Below are 16,661 nucleotides of genomic sequence, written 5' to 3' on the forward strand. Positions count from 1 at the left end.
TCTCTTAGAGCCCAAACCTAATCTCTTGTCTAACTTTTCCTTCCTTTGACAAGCATGGAAAGATATCAGTACTAATATCCAGTGTCAGGCACCAAAGGGATTATATTGGATTTGTAAAAAAATGGCCTATTCCATGCTCCTCCCCAAATTGGGCTGGGGCATGTGTACTGGGAACAATCAGACCTTCCTTCTTCATGCTCCTGCTGTCACTAGGGAAACAACTGGGAGTTCCTATATATAGGGCACAGGGTGCCCAGAGAGACCAGAGGGCTCTCCAAATTAGAGACTGGAAAGATGATAAATGGCCCCCAGAACAGATAATTCAATATTATGGACCTGCCACCTGGGCAGAAGATGGCTCTTGGGGATATCACACCCCTGTCTATGTGCTGAACCACATCATCAGACTACAGGCAGTTTTGGAACTTATAACAAATGACACTACAAGGGCCTTGACTATATTGGCCCAATAACAAACTAAAATACACAGTGCAATCTACAAATATTGCTTGGCCTTGGATTATCTACTTCTGAAGGAGGGGTTTATAAAAAAATTTAACTTAAGTAATTGCTGTGTACAAATAGATAACACTGAAAAGGTGGTAAAAAAATTGCTGACTACATGACTAAACTTGCCCATATGCCTGTACAAACTTGGAAAGGATGGGATACAGACAGTCTCTTTGGTAAATGGTTCTCTTGGTTGGGAGAAATTAAGACAATGGTCAGAATAACCATGGTTATACTTGAATGGTGCCTACTTGTTCCCTGCTTTGTACCTCTTCTGATAAATATTATAAAAGGTTTTATAAAAACCATGGTTGAAAAAAAAAACGGTCCCCCACCTGCTACTTATCAGAGGATTCCAAAAGGTTATGACTGATGATGATCTGTAAAGGGTGCAGATGCACCCTGAACATCAAGAGGGGGGGAATGAAATGGAGTTTTAACTAAAGGACAACCCCCCTTGGCTAAGAAGGCAGCTGCAAGACTTTCCAGCTGTACTCATCACTATACCACCCTTCTTGTAATAATGAAACAACTGTGTGCTCTCTGTCCAAGCCAGCAGCCCTGCTAGTCAGGTGCCCAGCATTGCTTATCAGTTCTGCTTCTGTAACCTTGCCTGCTCAGTTTCTTAGGGAGGAACACTGCTTGGGGATGGGGAAGGTCCAGGATGCTTACATGGGAAAATCAAGACCTTGTAGTGTATAAAATATACTGAGAAAAAAGACCTGGTGCTCAGACTCTAGAGATGACTCCTCTGAGTCCACACCGGTGCTGAATAAACCTTGCTTTTCCATATCTCCGAGTGCTGTTTGTCTCCTTCCGTTGCCACGTTTTTTTGAAGTTTCTGCAACACCCTGAGTGGCTGCATCCCCTGGCTCACCTTCTGTGCTCCAGTGTTAATGTCAGCTCAGCCAAAGCTCAGAGGGAAGGGAGTCACCTGCAAAGTGGCCTCTATCCCCAAGGTGCCCATTAGAGATGAGGGTGCCTATCTTGCTCACTTTTCTGAGCCCTCACTGTTGGAGGTGCACCTCTCCTGTAGAAAGAGTGACAAGGTGGATGAGGGGGACAGTGGGTCAGAACAGGACAGACAAGCAAGCTCCAGAGCAGGTCAGAGACCACAGAGCTCCCAACTGGCTTTGGGCATTAAGCAGCATCAGAAATGTGATGTCACTGACATTCCATCCATGAGGGCCCATCTCATTGGTTGGCATCAGCCCTGAGCCCTTTACCTGGAAGCTCTTGCCTTAGGGGGATGGTCAGTGACCAAGCCGATCTCCCCCAGGAGGCCTGGCCTTGCCCCACGGCCCCTCATCCCACCTCCCCAGGTGTCCAGCACCCCTTGGAAAGGTGTGTATCACAGTTATGCTCTGCTCCTGCCCACAGGACACTGCAGAGCTTTTGCACTTATACCAACACTAGGGATCATCATTATTGTGGGGGCCAGTGCAAGTGGCTGTGTAACATGTATATTATGTATCTATCATGATTTTATGAAAGGTCCTTATTTTGGAGCCCTCAGGTCTTCCCATTTGGCAAATACCCAGGAGCCCAGGGGGAGCCCCAGTCCCTTGCTGCTCCCCCATGTGGAGGTGCTCTCAGCCACCTCTGCCTGTGGTTAGAAACAAGGGTATTGGTGGTGCCCCACTGACTGCAGCTTCACTCTTTTAGACCTCCTGACCCTCAGACCTTCCCTCCCAGCTGTGAACTTAAAAGCTGTTGAGCTGAGACATGCCGGCTGTCAGAGCTTTTGTTCTCCATCTGTATATTTCTTAGTAGTGAGGTCAATAGGCATATTTTATCTCTCCTCCCTTTGTATTGTGGCCTATATGTCACATCATTTCCCATCTGTTTGCCTTTAAAAAGTTGATTTGTTGAAATTCCTCACTCATTAAAGACTTTAAAATTGCAAATGTCTTTTCAGTTTCAAATTTTCTTTGACTTCCTTGAGTGCCCCCACCTCATGCACATACTTGACTTCTGTGTGTTTGAATCTGTCCCTTTTTATAAGTAGCCCCTAGGATTTTGTCTCACTTAGCAAGGCTTTTCCTATGTATGCTAGCCTTGTATTAAGTTTATCTTTTTAGCTGCCATGGCTGCCCCTCTTGGACATTTTTTTTTCAGTTTTTTCTAGCTATTGTTGCATAGTTACTCTGCATGTGAACTTTAAAGCCACCCAAGCAGGCCTCAAAAGAGCTGGCATGACAATTTCCTGGGCTCATCTGTGTCATCCACTTAGGGAAAAGCAGGTCCATGGAGGAGCCACCCTGGCAGTAGACACTGATGGTGGTGGGCTTGAGAATTTCCTGCCTGGGCCTGGGGTGGGGTCTGCAGGCTGCATAGTCACATTCCTGCAGGGAGGGGTGGGTTTGGGGGGCCTCTATAACTTCCCTGACACCAAGAGCCTCCTAAGGTATAGAAACCTGGGAGCTCTCATTGTGGCTCATTGGAATGAATCTGTCTTGTATCCATGAGGATATGGATTTGATCCTTAATCCTGCTCAGTGAGTTAAAGATCCAGCATTCCTGAAAGCTTTTGTGTAGGTTACAGGCTTGACTCTGGCTGTGACATAGACTGGGAGCTGCAGCTGTGTTTCAGTCTGGGAACTTCCTCATACCACAACTTAGACCCTAAAGAATTAAAAGTAAAAAAAAAAAAATAGCAAAGTGATTAAGGCCATTGGTGGACCAAGGCCAGTCCATAGGGATGGTGGCTTGGATTACAGAAAAGTCACCTGGTACAGGTATCCCCTCTAGCTTCACCTCCACAGTGGCACATGTATGCTTTGTGCATGTGACCATGCAAATGTGCTGTGTGAGTGGGCCAGCAGGTATGGTTGCCCAGCATCCAAGATTTGAGTGGCTTGGGGTCCTGGAGTATCAACTCACTCTCTCTGTTCCCAAGGGTGTTAGATGGGGTCCCCCACTGTCAAGGAAACAGAGGAGAACTGAGGTTGACCACGGCCATGGGTTGATCCTGCTCAGCCAGCCCTCCTGCCTTGGGCTCTTGCCCTTTAACTCATATCCTGGTCCCAGAACAGCAACCACACAGGCCTGGGGACCCTACCAACCACACCCACCATCACCACCTTCCTTGGGACAGTGTCTCAGGGAGCCCTGCTCCCACTCCCCTGTTCCAGTTTTCTCTTCACTCAGCACCCATGAACCACATTAAAACATTCTACTGATTTCACTCTTCCCAAGTTCACATGGGCTGTGTGGCCTCTGTTCTAGTCTCTGGGCAGCTCCTAGACACAGAGTGCAGGCCCCAGAATGAAATCAGTTTTAACTGTGTGGCTGGAAAACATCAGTTCTAGAGATGCCCCTGGCTAGCAACACTGCCCTGTGAATGTAAATGTCAAAAGGATAGATCTCATGATTACATCACAGTAAAAAAAAAAAAAAAAAAAAAAGAGGTGCAAACGATGTAAAGTAAGACAGTAAAAATAGAGCTCAATACAGAAGTCACTACAATAATTGTAAAAGGGCCTCACTTACTCTTTGAATGTAGTGATTTTAAGCAAAAAAAATATGTTCTACATAAATGCAGGTAAGGATGGCATTTTCTTTTGGGGTTAACGATTCTGTGTTGTCAGTGCAGGAACTCAGGTTGCTCCTGTGGCACAGGTTTGATTCCTGGCCCAGGAATTTATGCATGCTGCAGACATAGCCAAAAAAAGAAAAAGGAAAAAACAAAATGTTTCAGAAACACATGTGTAGGTATTTCCCATTGTAGCTCAGCAGGTTAAGAACCCGAATAATACACATGAGGATGCAGGTTTGATCCCTGGACCTGCTCAGTGAGTTAAGATTCCTGCACTGCCACAAGCTATGGCATCTGTTGCAGATGTGGTTCAGATCTGGCATTGGTGTGGCTGTGCCATAGGCCAGCAGCTGTAGCTCCAATTGTACTCTTAGCCTTGGAACTTTAATATGCTGTAGGTATGGCCTTAAAAAGGCAAAAAAACAAAAGCAAACATACAGAACAAACCCATGTATATCCAAAAATATACAAGTTTAGTGGGGAGTGCCCTCTTGGGTATTTCAGACCCAGAACACAGTGACTGCTCTGTGGTGCCCTCTATACTTCCTTGTTGATTGAAACCCCACAGATTTGGAAACAAAGACTCATTTCTCAATGGATCACAGGTCTGAGCCTAGTTCACAATGGGAATTAGAAATACTTAGAGTGACCACCAAAAGGCCTGTGGGATGCAGCTGAAGTGGATTTCAGAAGAAGAGTGGAATCAGTGTGGTTGAACCAGGTGACAAGAGACATTGCAAGTTCATGAGCTGGTCATGAAATCATGGAGATGGATGCAGAATAGGCTGAGCCAAGGGCAGGAGAACAGGTTTGAAGCCCATGAGCACACAGATGAGCACACAGCTTAGGGGCCTGATGGTGGGTGAAAGAAAAGTCCCCAGGAGCTGTGGTGGAGGCAGGGAAACACCTGCTCACCTGAGGCTCAAGAGCTTTGCCCAGGGATCCAGTGGATGTGGCCTCACTGTTAGTTTTCACTGAGCTTGCGGAATGCAGTTGGAGCCTTGTCATTGGCAGAAAGCCATTTGTCATCATGGCCACATGAATGTGCACCAAGGGATGCCCACCAGGCCATCAGATGCTATGGAATTCTATAGAGGCTGAGGGGAATCTGGGGGCCTCTGCAGGACAGGTGATTTTTCAGTGACAAGCAGGTGCCTGAAGGCTGTGGGCCAGGCAACCAGAGCACCTGGCTCCCTTCCGCCCTGCCCAGTCCCTGCAGAGGCACCAGGCTCTCCATCCCTCTGCATATTCTGCCCTGCCAATGACCAGCACCAGGAGGCTGACCAAAGCTCCACTCTTCTGACTGTTCCCAGACTGGCCCAGGCTGGAAGGTCCTGAGGGGATGCCACAAGGACACATACAGTTCACTGCCATGTGTGATCATCATCCACTTCTGATTTTCTGATCCCTACAGAGTTGAAAGTGCCAATGAAAATCAAAGGAACTGTACTACTTGCCACTAGCTGGTGCTGGATGACACCTGCTGTGCCCCCAGCAGGAGTCCTGGAACCTGATGTCTCAGGAGTGCTGAGACCCAGCTGGAGTGAGTGAGTAGTGGGAACTTGATCTGTGTCCAGAAGAAATCTGTTGTAGCTGGTCAGTATAAGTCCACCCCAGGTCACACGGCAAAGGGACAGAATCACAAAAGATGACGTCCTCTGCAACCACATCCTCTATCCCTGTCTCTGTCTGTCTATCTGTCTGTCTCTATCTTTCTCTGGCTTGAACTCCACCAGCTCTTGGACTGAGTCCAGGCCCCTCACTCACTGGCTGCCATGACTATGTCACCTGGTCCTGTGGTGCCCATACAGTGGCACTATCTGTTCCCATCTGTGGAGCCAGCCACACCATGATCACTGCAGAAAACGAACAGCCCTCTGTTACAAGTGACACTGGATGCCACATCTGTGTTCTCTTTGGATGTGATGTGTGGCAGGTCCCAACTCTGGACCCAGCCTTTCCCTGAAGTGGGCATGAGCCAGCATGTCTGCCCACCCCATGCAGAACATCCCCAAGAAACCCAGCTGCTTTCAAAGGCAAGAAAAACAGACAGACTGGGAGGGAAGTATCAAACTCCCCATTTGCAGAGGACATGCCTGACTAGACAATCTCAGGGCAGGTGCGTGTGTCTTTTTCAAGGAAAGTTTTGTCTGTATATGCACCCAAGAGTGGGATTTCTGTGTTATATGGCATTTCTATGTTTAGTATTCTACAGTACCTCCATACTGTTCTCCACAGTGGTTGTACCAGCTTACATTCCCACCAACAGTGCAGGAGGGTTCTCTTTTCTGCACACCCCCTCCAGCATTTGGTATTTGTGGACTTCTTAATGATGACCATTGTGACTGGTATAAGGTGGTATCTTATGGTAGGTTTAATTTACGTTTCTCTAATCATCAGGGATGTTGAGCATTTTACCATGTGCTTGTTGGTGATCTGCACATCTTCCTTGGAAAGTTGTCTATTCAGTTATTTTGCCCATTTTTAAATTGGGCTGTTGGCCTTTTTGCTGTTGAATTTTACAGGTTGCTTTGTATATTTTAGAGATTAAGCCCTTCTCACTTGCATCATTTGAAACTATTTTTCTCCCATTCTGTAAATTGTATTTTTGTTTTCTTTTTGGTTACCTTTGCTGTACAAAAGCTTGCCCATTTGATTAGGTCTTATTGGTTTATTTTTGCTTTTATTTCTCTTGCTTTGGGAGACTCTGACCTGAGGAAATATTTGTAAGGTTGATGTCAGATAATGTTTTGCCTATGTTCTCTTCCAGGAGTCTGGAGGTGTCTTCTCTTATATTTAAGTCCTTAATCCATTTTGAGTTTATTTTCATACATGGTGTGAGGGTATGTTCTAGTTTCATTGATTTGCATGCAGCTGTCCAGGTGTCCCAGCAAAGCTTTCTGAAAAGGCTGTCTTTTCCCCATTTTATGTTCTTGCTTCCCTTGTTAAAGATTAATTGACCCTAGGTGTCTGGGTTTATTTCTGGGTTCTTTATTCTATTCCATTGGTCTGTATGTCTGTTTTGGTACCAGTACCACACTGACTTGATGACTTTGGCTTTGTAATATTGCCTGAAGTCTGGGAGAGTTATGCCTCCTGCTTGGTTTTTGTTCCTCAGTATTGCTTTGGCAATTCTGGGGCTTTTGTGGTTCCATGTAAATGTTTGGATTGTTTTTTCTAGTTCTGTGAAAAATGTCATGGGTAATTTGATAGGGATTGCATTGAATCTGTAGATTGTTTTGGGTAGTATGGCCATTTTTACAATATTAATTTTTTCATCCCAGGACCATGGAATATCTTCACTGATTTTTAACTTCCCACTGGTTGACACAGAATTATGGTGATCTGAGGAATAAAGGAGGTGGTTGGATTGTAAGCCTGCATTTTAGACCTCCTCAATTAGTTTTACTTTATTTTATTTGCTTTTAGAGCACATCTGCAGCATATGGAAGTTCCCAGGTTAGGGGTCAAATGGGACATGAAGCTGCCTGCCTATACCTCATCTATAGCAATGCCAGATCTGACCCATATCTGCAAACTACATCAGAGCTCACAGCAATGCCAGATCCTTAACCCACTGAGTGAGCTAAGGGATTGAACCCACATCCTCATGGATACTAGGTAGGTTTGTAAACCTCTGAGCCACAACAGGAACCCTTAGACCTCTTTAAACCAAGTCGTCAGGCAAACAGTTGCCCCAGTGTCCCATCATGGTGCAGTCCTGAGCACATGAAATTTGGTGCTCCAAGGCTGACCACATGACCATGTCCTCAAGCAGCAGAGCAGATGAGAAGGTGTGACTTATATTCCCAAGTCTTATGTTTTTAAAACCAGCACCCACAGCAGAGACCCAGCAACCAAGCCAGAAGTCCTGAGGCAGAAGTAGGTCTGGCTGAGCTGTGAGCTCAAGATAAGTTTTCTATTTAGAGCCTCCTTGACAAAAGCAGCATCTGCAAATGTAGACCTTTAGGAAACTGAGAGCTTGGAGGTCCTGCATGGTTGCAAAAGAGCTGCCTCCTGGATGCCCTCAATCCCAAGGCCCAGGAGCACATCCAGCCTCCTGCAGCCTGTGCCCTCATGGAAAGGCCCCACCTGGATTCAAATCTGCCTTTGGCTGTGGGGAAGCTGCAGATACCAGGGCTTGCCAGGAGAGGACCAGTGCCTGGGGATAAAATTACATTTTTTCAAGGTTGCACTGGTGCTTGCAAAGAGTTTCTTCCAGGCCAACTTCAAGATCTCCCTTGTGGTTCAGGTGGCCATCCCCACACCCTGTCCCCAGTGGGTCCTGGGCTGCCTCTTGTGAACCCTCAGCAACATCAGGCCTTCCTATGTGTTGCCCCTGCCACCCTGAACCGAGGACACCATGACACCCTTTGTGTCACTCCTTTACATTTATTAATCACCTACTATGTGCTCAGTGCCATGCTGGGTGCCTACAATCTCTAAATGAACCAGCCTTTCCAAACCCACTAATAGTGGAAAAAGAGATTTTACTCTAAAAGAGCCTGTTTCTCTTAAAGTCCTTCAGGGTCTTTGGGCAGAGGGCAGGCCCTTCTTGTTTTAGCATAGCCCACCTGGCAGACAGGAAGGCCACCACGCCAGAAGGCTGACCAAGGTGCGGGCATGGCTCTCAGTGCCTATACCCCCATGAAGAGTGCTGAGAGTCAGGTATGTGTGCCCCCCTGTGCTCTGCTGAAATCAGGCACCTGAGCAGCACTTCCACTGGCCAGGGCTTGTCTTTTCCCTCACTTCATTTTACAAGTGCTCTCCCCAATATGTGAGAGTGCAGATATGCAGAGATGCAGTCTTTCAGGTGATTTTATTTTAAAATATATTTATTTATTTAGTGGTGTATAAGAGTTCCTTGGCCTGAGATTGAATTCAAGCCACAGCTGCCAAAACTCAGAATCATTTAACCCACTGTGCCAGGCAGGGAGAACCTGCACCTCCCTTGGGACAAGTCACTGCAGTAGGATTCTTAGCCCACTGCACCCTACAGAAACTCCTTTCATGTGTCTTTTTGTTTTGGTTTTGCTTTCATTTATTTATGGCCATACCTGGGGCATATGGAAGTTAACAGGCTGAGCCACATCTGTGACCAGGCTGAGCCACATCTGTGACCTATACCAGAGTTCACAGCAAGGCTGGATCCTTAACCCACTGAGCAAGGCCAGAGATCAAATCCACATCATCATGGATACTAATTGGGTTCTGAACCCCCTGAGCCACAATGGGAACTCCCTTCTTTCATGTGGTTTTAAAGCCACAGCCTCTTCTTTTCCCTTTGCAGGCTCTACACAGTGCCTTCTCTCACCTCCTTATGCAGCAGCACCTGGGCAAAAAAGCATGTTACCTTTCCCAAGAGACCTCTGAGCCTGGGTGGGTCCATGCAATTCCACACTACTCTGCCTGTGGGCACACCATCAGGCAATAGCCACAACACAAAGTCTTGAGCCTCTCCTCCAACTGTTACATCACCAACCCCTTGACTGGGAAGCTCCCTGCTGCTTCCCCATGCCTGGAGCTTGGGGTCAGACTCATGCAGTGCCAGGTACCAGGAGTGTGCTAGTGGGTGCCAGCTGCCTGATCCATGTGGCCATCTGTATGGCCCCATTCCTGCCACTAGAGGAAAGCTGTGCCAGCTGCACTATGCATCCTCTCAGATAGATGCTGCTTTCTGTGGGGTGACCTGACTCCCAGGAGAGGATGTTCTAGGTCAGACTCTGTATCATTTTAATTTTATGAGATGCTGGCAGACTGCTTTCAAACCATCCATCCTGACAGCTCTTCAAACCTCAGAATACATATTTTGCCTCTGATGGATTCTACTGTTCCTGTCAAATCTATGACCTACTTTCCTAACGCAAGGTGAGTAAGATTTTCTCCTATATTTTATTATTATTATTTATTTTCTTTGTAAGGCTGCACACAGAGCATGTGGAAGTTCCCAGGCTAGGGGTTGAATATGTGCTGCAGCTGCCTTCCTAAACCACAAACACAGCAACACCAGGTCTGAGCTGTGTCTCATGGCAACACCAGATCCTTAACCCGCTGAGGGAGGTGATGGATCATACTGGGTCCTCATGGATATTAGTTAGACTCATTACTGCTGGGCCACAATGGGAAATCCCTCTCCTGTGTCTTAATCTATACATTTTATATTTTGTGTTTAGACCTATGAACAAATTTGAGTTAATCTCTGCATAAGTTATGAGGTTTAGATCAAGATTCCCCCCCTTTTTGTTTGCATATGAACATGCAGTTGCTCCCACACTATTTGTTGAAACGACTCTGCTTTCTCTGAACTGATTTTGTACATTGTCCACATGCATGAGAGTCTATTTTGGGCTCTTACCTGTTCTATCTGTGTGTCTGTCCTTCACCAAAACCACACTGTCTTCATTACTGCAACTTCAGAGTAATTTTTAAGTTGGGTAATGTGATTCTTACACTTTATTCTCCTTTCAAAATGTTTAAGCTATCCTCATTTGCCCATCTTTACATGTAAATTTGAGAATCAGCTTGTATACATCTACAAAAGTCTTGCTGGGATTTTGATTAGAACTGCAATCAATCTATAGATCAACTTAAGGAGAATGATATCTTTACTATACTGAGTCTTTCTATCTATGAATATCATATGTCTCTACATTTGTCTCTCTTAAAATTTTCTCCATTCAGAATTTTGGAGTTTTCAACTCCATGTGCGTGTTTTCTGTAGATCTATACATAGTATTTGATTTTTAAGAGCTATTATAAATATTATTTTTTAAATTCATCATTTCTAATTTTAATCTTTATATTGCAACCTTACATGCTGAGGCCTCACCAAACTTGTGTAATAGTTCTACAATTTTCTCTTAGAGATTCTTTGGAATTGTCCATACAGATAATCATGTCATCTTTGAATAAAGGGAGTTATATTTTACCTTTTCATGTGTATGCATTTTTATTTCTTTTTCACTGGGGTGGCTAGGACTTCCAGTATCATGTTGAATAAGATTTATTTGTTTTGTTACTCATTTGGGGTGGGGGGCTGTATCTAGTTTTTGCTGTTATCTGTGATGTAAGTTGTAGTTTTTGGTAGATGACCCTTATTATTGCCAAAACTCAGCCTCTGTCCACCAGTGCTCAATAGAAATGCAGAGACATGGTTTTGGCTGAAGAAGAAAACAATAGCTTTTATTGCTTTGCCAGGCAAAGGAGGCAACAGCTGGTTAATGCCCTAAAGACTGCACCCACTTTGGGAGAATTGTGGGGAGTTTTATAGTAAAAAGCAAAAACAAGACAAAACAGACTATCAGATAGAAATCATGATTGGAAAAACATGCATTCTTCTTTATTAGGGGAATATTTGTCATCAAAGCTGGTGTTAGGAGATCTCAGCATGATCTGAATGGTTGTCTTCTGGGTTATTGCCTAGAATAACAGAACTTGAGAAGTGGGCGTATTGATCACACATTAGGGAAAAAAAAAACTAGGATATATCCTGAAAAAAACCTCATGTGCTAATCATCTTTAACCCATAGGCAGTTGTGCTCAGGGAGCGTAATCTTTAGCTTATGGGCAATTGTGTTTAGGGTGCACTGAAGCCTGTAAGAAGGACAGTGAAAGACTCTATGCTGTTCAGTTTTAAGTACTCCTTTGTAAAATAACCATAAGGAATATCGCTTTTCTCTTAGATTTATAAGATACCTGTGTCATTCTGTGTATCCCTTGAGAGGGAACAAGGATCCTGCCCCAAGGCCTTACTGTTTTTTCACTGATCCTCCTTTGTTTTTGCATCTCCTTCCTTCCCTAATCAGAAACTGTTTGAATCTGCCTCTGGGAACTCAGGGAAGGCCATGGAGGCTGAATGAGGCCCATTTCCTAAACACAAGAAATGTGGAACACAGAAAATCTTTTGTGCCAGGAGCCCCAAAAGGCCTTGCACAGTTACAATGATTGGCAGTGACTGTTTCAGTTGTCGGGATAACTAGAATTCCCTTATATTCTCTGGAATGTTTCCCCTCATCAGCTGTTCCTCTCTCTCTGGTATTTTATTTTTTGTGTTTTCATGGTCAGAAAAACCTGCAAGCACCAGTATGCAGCTGGGAGAGGCAGATGAAGAATCATGCAAACAGGCATGGTGCAGAGTGAGGTCAGTGCTCTGTGGTTTCAAACTCCCACTCTGGGTGGCTGTTTAGAAAAGGGTTTTGAGAGTCAGGAAAGGCTTGAGAACCTCCACACATTAACAGCAGCCGGGCATCAGTTCCTGCATTGGCCTCTAGGTGGCAGTAGACCAAGCCCTTGATCTGGAACAAAACCAAATCCAGATTCTGCAAGGGCCCTACTGTCCCTAAAAGAGACTCCCCACGTGGAATAAAGTTATTGCAGGAGTACTCATGGAGCCACAGCACCTAAGTGGAACATGGCAATTCCTCTCCCCATCTTCCCCATGTCTAGACACCTAGTACAGATAAGCATGCTTTCCATCTTGAAACTCTGTTCTCCAGTGACTTCCATGAGGCCATCTCGGTTTTCATGCTGAAGAAGCATCTGCTCTTGATGCTTGCTTTCTTCATAAGAAATAAGTAACATGTGGAGTTCCCATCATGGCTCAGTGGTTAAAAAATCTGACCAGGAACCATGGGGTTGTGGGTTTGATCCCTGGCCTTGCTCAGTGGGTTAAGGATCTAGTGCTGCCATGAGCTGTGGTATAGGTCACAGATGTGGCTTGGATCACATGTTGCTGTGGCTCTGGTGTAGGATGGCAGCTACAGCTCTGATTAGACCCCTAGCCTGGGAACCTCCATATGCCATGGGTGTGGCCTTAGAAAAGACAAAAAAAGAAAAGAAAAAAGAAAGAAGTAACATTCCTAAATGAGAACCCATGTCCATGTTGACACAGAGTCTACTATTCTTCCAGAATACCACAATGTTGAGGCTCTAGTCAAATGCATAGTCACTGTAGCCTCTGAGTTAGGTCTCATGCAACAAAGAATTAGACCACAAGAAGGAAAGGGTGAACAGGAAGCATATCTGTAGGAGGAGAAGACAAGGAAGCACCCTGCACCAATGCTTTGTCCCATGTTACAGACTGTAATGGACCAGGTGGTCTTCAAAAGATTGATGTTAATGACATTAGATCCTCCAAACAGGTCTACAAGTGTCTTCATTTTTCAGATGAGGATATGGAGGAGGAAGTGTTAGGTCACCTAACCAAGAGGTAAGGTTGACAGACTTGGGGACTGATAAAGAAGAATGATGTGGCCATGAGATGGCAGGTGTCCACACTGAGCTTGACTAGGGTACACTCTGCCAGGTTGCTGATAAGGGATGTCCCTCCCAATATGAGACCTTCCAGAAGCTACAGCAGAGGTAGCACCATCCAAGGTGATAAGAGCAAGAGAGCTGCTGGGTTAGAGGGAAATGGCAGGGGGCTTGTGGTTCCAGGTAACATCACTCAGCAGCATGGCAGGAGCCTCTGCATCAGAGATCACCAATGGGAGCTGTGGCTTGAGGTCTCTGACAGCCAGATGCTTTTCTTTTTTGTGGCTAGCAGGTGCTGTGTGCAATGGAGTATGATAAACAGATAGGTTCTAAACGGTTGGAAAATCTGCTGATGGGCTTGGAGCTAATGGGTCCTGGTCTGCTCTGCAGAGGTAAAAATATGGGGCTAGTATACAGAAGGCTTCCTTGACTCACTGATGTAACCAAGCTCATCCAGCCAGTGGAAGAGAGGCTGGAGCTTAAGCCCCCATGCTCAATGGCCAGGTGGCATGGACTCTCCCTGACCAAATGGGCATTGGGTTCTTTTGGCCCTGGCATATGTGTGTTCCCCCTCCTCACACAGCAACCTCCTGATTTCTGATTGGTATTCCAGATCCCAAGCAGGAATGAGGCTATAAAGGCTATGCTCAGGAAGACTATGCCTGGAAGTAACTTCCCAAGTCTTAATCAGCCTTTTTTATTCTATCTCAAGTTTGCCATGGTTGCTCCAACAACAGTTTAGGGAATGGTCCAGAGCACACTAGAAGTGGGTTCTAATTTTGTGTTCTAGCTGCCACACTCTCTGTCTCCCATCTGTGGAAGTGTCTGTCCCATAATTTCCTGGTGGTGAGCCTGAGGTCCTAAGAGTAAGTCAACATTGAACACTCTATTCCACCCACATCATACAGGAACATGTCCTGGAAATGTGAGGGTTTAGGGCCTGGCCCAATCCCTTGGACCACTTTTGATGTTTTTCACCATATACTGCAGCTCGATTTTTATTTCTATAAATTGTGGCCACTGGACATTGGTCCTTCCAGGGTTATTCATATGGGTCCCTTCTAGAAAAATCCATTTGAATAGAGAAGGAGGTGAGTCTGTCTCTGGAGGGGAAGCCAGATGTGAGCTTGGAGGGGAGGAGGAAAAGAGATGGAATTACTCTGAGGGATGTCTTGTTCCCACCTTTGTTGTGAATATGAAAACCCTCTCACTACCCCCTGGACTCAATCTCTTATGGACACTCAGGTGAAATGACAGGAAGTGTGTGGCAGGGAGAGATGTAGAGAGGAGAGAGTTACTTGATTAGCCATATACTAGATCACTGTCCTGTACATATTTTTCATTGTAGATATTCAGTTGTATTTGATCTCTTTATTTTTTAATAATTTATGTATATATGTTTATCTTATTTACTTTTTAGAGCAGCCACCTGTGGCATAGACGTTCCCAGGCTAGGAGTTGAATCAGAACTGCAGCTGCCAGCCTGCACCAGGGCCACAGCAGTGCCAGATCCAAGCCACAGCTGTGAACTATACCACAGCTTAGGGCAATGCTGGGGAAAGTATTTTTTATGAAATTATTCACAAAATTAAGGAAGAATGTACAAAATAGTCATGTAGTAGAGGAAATGTTGTAAGCTGGATATAAACCACATTATGTAAATATTATCTTCATATCATGTTTAATATTAACATGACTTCCATAAATTTGTTGGTACTGGACTATTGTCTTACAGTATATATGTGTATTCGGGGGAGGGTAGGTGATATTTTTATTGTGCAATTGGTCTTACTTAACCTTCATCATCTTAAAAAAAAGATTGACGCTAAAAGAGAAAAATAAAATTGTGATGGGTGGAGAGGGAAAGGGGTGGTAGAGCACCTACATCAATGCTTTGTGTTTCCTGGGTATCACTGCCTGGATACATCCATGGTTCATTTGATGTCAAGGGCAGTCCTGTAAATGAAAAAAATAATCATTCTAAGCACAAAGATAAAGTCCAGACCAAAGTATATAAAAATCTTCCTGAGCTTGTATATCTGAGAGTAGTAATATCTGAGTGATTTTCTAGCTATATTTGGTCTGTATTTCCTATGCCATATAGATGGCATATCAGAGATGATATCATTTCAATCCTACATACTCTTAGCCCAAACACAGAGTAATAACATTTTACAGTTCATTGTATAATGCCATCATCACCAGATAAGAAAATTACAGGGAAGCAGATCATATATATACATATATATGCAAATATTTAAGACATTAAATCAATTTATTGATATACAAAAAAGATAATACATCTTATCCAAGAGGTATTTAATCAAAAAAGTGGAAGCTTGGGTAGTAGCAGTGATAGTGGAAAATGGCAGAGCTCCAACTCTCTACTTGCTCCAGGCTCTGCTTTTGAGTCTGAGAGAGGTCCTCAGCCAGCAGCCAGGCACCCAGCTGGGCAATGCCATTGATCCAGGCCCCTTGGTGGCCCCTTGCTCACCCAGGGGCGGCATGGGCACCCAGACCCAAACTCCAAGATGGGAGGCAAGCTGAGCAAGAAGAAGAAGGGGTGGAGTGTGAAGGATGAGAAGGCCAAGGACAAAGACAAGAAGGCTGAAGGAACTGAGACAGAAGAGGAGGGAACCCTGAAGGAGAATGAGACCCAGGTGGCTGTGGAAACACCAGAGGTGAAGGAGGACAAGGAAGATGCCTCTAGGCAGCCAAGGAAGATGTGCCAAAGGCAGAGCTGGAGAAGAAGGAGGGATTGGAGGGGAAGCAGGAGCCCCCAAGTGATGCTGAGCATGAGCAAGTTTGGGCAATGAAGCCCCCAAGGCTTTGGAGACTGAGATGACTGTGAAGCCCATGGTCCCCACCAAGGGTGACAGGAACTAGGAGACAGGATAACTGGCAAAGACTGAGGTTCCCAAAGGTCCTTCTAGGGAAGAAAAGTGATGGGGCCCTAGCTTTGGACTCAAAACCCAGCAGCCCTGAGGCTGCCCCATCCTCCAAGGAGTTCCCAGCAGCCACGGAATCACCCAGTTCCATGACTAAGGCCCAGGCCCCCACAGCCCCTTCAGCCCCCTCAGATGAGGTCAAATCTGAAACCCCAAGCTAATTTGGTTCAAACCATAGAAGTCAAAGTAACAAGGACAGTCTCTGGAGAAAAAAAAATACAGCTTATCAATGACCTGTCTCTCTCTCTCTCTCTTTCTCTCTTTGTCTCTCTCCTCTCCTACACTAACTGGTTTCAAATTGGACATAATGATATGTATTGCCAGGGAAAAATAATGTGGTCCCATTGAGGGAGAGAGGGGGTGGGGAGAATCCAAATAGTATTTTTGTGGGGGAATATCTAATATGCTTTCAG

At 45.2% G+C, this 16,661-nt stretch overlaps 1 pseudogene; it reads left to right on the forward strand.

The window, feature by feature from the left end:
- Positions 1 to 15,796: 15,796 nt before the first annotated feature.
- LOC125112425 (brain acid soluble protein 1-like) lies at positions 15,797 to 16,409 on the forward strand (annotated as a pseudogene).
- The last annotated feature ends 252 nt before the right edge of the window (positions 16,410 to 16,661 follow it).

This window comes from Phacochoerus africanus, chromosome 12 (assembly GCF_016906955.1).
Source record: "Phacochoerus africanus isolate WHEZ1 chromosome 12, ROS_Pafr_v1, whole genome shotgun sequence".
Lineage (NCBI taxonomy): Eukaryota > Metazoa > Chordata > Mammalia > Artiodactyla > Suidae > Phacochoerus > Phacochoerus africanus.